A 5,410-nucleotide genomic window follows, 5' to 3' on the forward strand; every position below is an offset into this window, starting at 1 on the left:
ATGCCTCAGCCTCTGAGTGGTGAGATTAACATATGTGAGTCATTATATCTAAATTCCATCCTTAAATTTAATAAAAATTAACCACCAGATCTTTACCACATACTGTACTGGGCACTCAGAATTCCCATGAGTGATGAGACACGTTCTCTGTCCTTATGATGTTCACAAACTCATGAGGACAATGAATAAATAAACATAGAGTTGATAGCCAAAGTACTTCCATTCTGTGAAAAGACCATTTGTTCTGTTACCATGGAAAGTTGCAGTTTGACCCAAAGTCCAATTGTTGAATGTAAATATAGTGCCTGCAAGAATGTCTACTTCTACTGTTTGGATCTGCAATGTTCCCCAAATCCACATGTCTTTAATACATGGCCCCAAGCTTCCAATATCAGCAGAGCTTTAAAAGCTGAATTTAAAAAGCGGAAATTCAGCTTTAAAAGCTGAAACCTAGTGGAAATTCTAGTGTACAGTGCATAGTGGAAGCATTCCAGTTTATTTTTCTGTCTTATGCTTCCTGACCACTTTAAGATGAGAATTGTTGTTCTCTGCATGCACTCCTGTCACAATGTAGTATCCTACTACAAGGGCCAAAAGCAACAGGTTGTCTGATCATGGACTGACCCCTCCAAAAACTGGGAGAGTCTAAATAAATTTCCCCTATGTGAGGCTGGTTTGAAGCATTTATTACAAAAATGGAAAACTGATAAGCAGTGAGCCACACATCATGACCCTCAATGCCTTCAACAAAGCATGGAAGGAGAAACATCCTTGATGCCTGTTTTTCTTCTGACTTAAAACAAAGCACCACAGGGATGCATTCAGACATTAGTAGTAAATGACAACTAAAACTTAATACAAGAATGTCTACCCAATAACATGAAGCAGAAACATTCATAGTGGACTCATTAACCCATCAGGGTGGTAGAAACTTTCTCTGAATAAAACTTTAAAAAGAGACACGAGCTCCAGGGGGTACTGGTTAGTTCATATTGTTGTTCCACCTATAGGGTTGTAGACCCCTTTAGCTCCTTGGGTACTTTCTCTAGCTCCTTCATTGGGAGCCCTGTGATCCATCCAATAGCTGACTTGTGTCTCTAGCAGCATATGTATCAGAAGATGGCCTAGTCAGCCATCATTGGAAAGAGAGGGCCATTGGTCTTGCAAACTTTATATGCCTCAGTACAGGGGAACGTCAGGGCCAAGAAGTGGGAGTGGGTGGGGAGGGGAGTGGGTGGGGAGGGTATGGGAGACTTTTGGGATAGCATTGGAAATATAAATGAAGAAAATACCTAATAAACAAAGAAATTTTTTTAAAAAAAATCTTTAAAAAGAGATGCAAGTGAGGAACTATTGTGGAAAGTATTAAAAATCAGACACTAAGTTCACATGCTACACCCAGCTACTCTCTGCCCAGTAGTCTCCCAGCCTCTCAGCCAGCCCCAGGCAGAAGTCTTCTCAGCTCCAGTTTGCCTGCCTCAGAGCCTGTATCTTCTCATCCATCTATCCCCTGTGGTCAGTGGTCCCAAATTCCAGTAACCCAGTAAATCAAAACTCTAGAAGTTTATAATTAATCAGGTCAGATTTATATATCAATAAATTCTCAATTCACAAGATGCTCACACAATAACTTCAGAGCCAATTGAAAATGACATACATAAGCTGCCCACTTAGACAAGGTAACCCAATTATTCTATCCCTAAATATTATATCTATCTGTGGCTATTTAAAGCCACGAGGAATCTGAATCATCCTGTTCTTCCTCCATCTTCCTCTTTCTCTGTCTCCTCCTCCTTTTTCTCCTTCTTATTCTCCTGTGTTTCTCCGTCTCTTCAACTCTTAGCTCCTCCTCCCTTTTCCCTGTCCAATCACAGGCTTCTTGTTATATTAATATTTAAATCAATTGGACTGGGAAAATTCTGCTACAAGGAACTTTGTAGAGTTGCTGGGTAATATAAGACACAGTTCTGACCTCTGTTAGGAGTTACTGACTGATCATCAGTGAAATTTTGTCTGTGATGCTAAAGGTACAATAAATAGGACCATCATGGGTTTGAAGTTTATAAAGATTGAAAAGAAAATTAGTCCACTCATAAAACCACTGGTATAAAGGGTCTCATTCCTAAGCTAGGTATGGCAAAGAAAGGATAGAATGTTCATCTAGACAGAGTACAGATTTATGGAATGAGGAATATCTTCAGAAGATGGGAATTGTTCTCATCATGAACAAGTTTCTCTATGGAGAACTTCCATATATGCTGGCCTTCACTCCCTGTCTAAGTTTTCTCTCTCAAATTGATATAGTGTCAGCTTGTCTGAACTTGTCCTTTCAAGTAGAGTCTTAGTCTCCATACTTCAAGGACAATCAGTTCTCCCAGGGCACAAATCATCACAGGTAACTCCCTTCAGTGCCCAAAATATGCTTGGACTTAACCTTTGTGGTTAAGAGCATCCCATGAGCATTGAAGGGAAGCAGCCCACATTCCTGTGTTCTAAGTCCATGCCAGGTCTTATGTGAAAGAATTGTTTTTCTTTTATGAGGAATTTCAGGTCATTACATAGTACTACATTTGATGAAACTAATCAGCATAGTTGTTTTGAAATGGTCAACGATGACCATAATATAATGATTATCTCGATGGAAGTTTCACTACTGGTTAAACCTAAACATAGAATTAAATGAAAAATGCATAAAATAGTTCATTGTAAACCAAGGCTAATATGATGCTATCTCATTATCAAAGATGTCAAATTTCATATATTTAAAAAAAAAATTAAGCCACATATGGATCAGCTCATAGGAGTGAGAACGATTACCTCTCAAACATTTATTCTCTAGGAAGTGTTTATTGTTGTGGGTTTTTGTTGTTGTTTTTGTTCATTTGCTTCTTTTTTATTTTGTGTTTAACAAATACAAAGTGTGACCTTGCATGTATGGGCAGCAAAAGGAGCTAATCCAATATGCTTTACACTCATGGAAATGAAGCAGTGCATTATAATTGCTAATTACAGTGGGATGTCTAGAAAGAATATTAAAATCTACAGGTTTTTGTCTTTATCATAAAGTAATGGCACCTCTGATTTTTATTTGATTAAAGGAATTACTTCATTGTGTAATTGAAAAGTTATGTAAAAGTTTTCGGAATGTGACTATGTGGAATGTGACTTCTGAGTGCTGTGTATTAATCTCACATCGTTAACAGTTTACATTCCCCCTAGTAAGCATAGCTCCAGTTGGTCAGAAAATATCTAGTTGAACAGTGTTTCTTTAATTTCTGCACCCACCACACCAACTGTCCTTTACTTAATATGTTTTGAGAATTTTTATTGCTTTTATGTCGGTGTGAATTTTCTCAAGCAATCCAGTTTAGATGTGCTGTTTGGATGAAGACATTTTATAATCTCCCCGGAATAGTTCCGTTTGGAAAACATCCTACAGACATGATTTGCTGGAGGCGAGCTAACGCTACAGATGAAAAGTCTACATCAAGAAAAAAGGGAGAAAAATCATAGTTTCCTCAAATCAAAAGGGAAAGGTGTTTTAATCTTTTTTTCATTGTGACTGAAAGTTCTGTTTAATTCTTTGTAGGAAACAAAACCATGGCTTGTAAGATAACCCTGTCTGTTTGTTCTGTCTTCCATGTTCCATTTGCTCAGAGGTCCCAGGTGCACAGTGTGTGCTGAGAACATACAGAAAACCTGGCAGGTTAGACTGGTTGATTTATGCTAAACCACTCTAGTGGTGATTGAACAAACCAAGGAATAGAATGATATAAAACAATCACATCTCCAAAATGGACATTTAGTAAACTTCCCCTAGGTGAACAATATCTCTTGACATCTGTCTCCAGAAGGCTATCTCTTAAATATTTATACAAAATTGTAAAACCAGCAAGAGGTAGGCTGTCAAAAGTACAGGACATACTGAGTAAGATCCCCAGAAGAAAAAGTTATGCTAATGGCTAACACTGATGTTGATTCATCCCTAGTAGTTTCAAAGTGATCAGGAAAATACCTCAGTGAGCTCAAACTCGACTCCCCTAAAATGTGGAGAAGGGTCATTTTCCTGACCTGTATTCACACAACCAAAAAAAAAGGCTAATATGTCTCCTTACTGTCTCCATATTACCATGGAGATCTCCATTTCATGGTATTCTGTTAACAAACACACCTTGACTTGCCTTTAGGGCAGGTGTGGCTGGTTTTGTCCACAGTTTCCATGTAATTACTGTGTAGAGCAGCATCCACTCACATATGGATATCCACACACATATGGATATCCACCTTCTGGATGCTCCCATGTATGTGTGGATTCTGCAATCTACTTTAGCAGGGTATAAGATGTCTCTTGAAATCATTTGCGAAAAAGGTACACATCTTTAACTTGCTTCTGTAAGGTTAAGTCTGAATTCCCCCACCACCAAGAAACTTTTAGAAATGACTGGGTCTGGTCTGTTTTCCATTGCAGTGTCTGAGGCTGGGAATGTATAAGAGAAAGAGATTTGTTTAGCTCATACCTTTAGAAAGCAAAATTCAAGCAATATGGCACCAACTCTGGTGAGGATTCTGGCTGAGTTGTATCACAGCCAATGGCTTCAAGGAAGAACCACTTGCAGGAGGGAAAAGTCACACTCAAAGCATAAAACAGTGAGGTGGGGGATGGACCACACCTCTTTTTTTATAATAGCCCTCTCTAGATAGCAAAACCAGGATGCCAGTAGAACTATCCCTAACCTCTACCCTTGAAAGGTATGATCATCTGCTAAAACTACCAAGCTAAGAACCAGAAGTAGTCTCTCCTAGAAATGGCCACACAAACAAGACCAGAACAATGACAGTATCAACAGATATGTTAATGCAGTATGAGAAAGTTTCCATTTTGTCTAACTCGTAGACAAAAAACTATAGACAAATAATGGGTGTGAGGAGAGGGAAAATTAACCTCTCCAATGGACACCCAACATAAAGTCATAGAGTGATCATTCCTGCAACCATATAAACAACAAAATAAAACTCATCTGGTCACATTTATAAGTATATATAAATATAATCATATATATATATCAGAAAAAGAGTCCAGAGAGTAACCAAGAAAGGACTGGAGGTAGGAAAAAGAAAGGGGAAGCAAATGAATAAGAATTTAAAACATAAATAAATAAGTAAGTAAATAAAAAGTTACTAGAATGTAACAGGAATTTAAAGTATCCTGATGTTTCAGTTCTCTGAGATTTCATTGAAATAAAGTCAATAAATCCAGGTTCTGCTTCCTTCATTAAGAAATCTGTGTAGCTGGCATTGTCGGGTGGGGGTCGGGTTATTCTGAATCAGGTAGTTTGCCCAAATCCACACACAGGAATCAGTTTTAGAGTCATCGTCAGTGGGTATTCCAATCCCATTTAAGACCATTACA

Source organism: Mus musculus, chromosome 1 (assembly GCF_000001635.26).
Source record: "Mus musculus strain C57BL/6J chromosome 1, GRCm38.p6 C57BL/6J".
In the NCBI taxonomy this organism is placed as follows: Eukaryota; Metazoa; Chordata; class Mammalia; order Rodentia; family Muridae; genus Mus; species Mus musculus.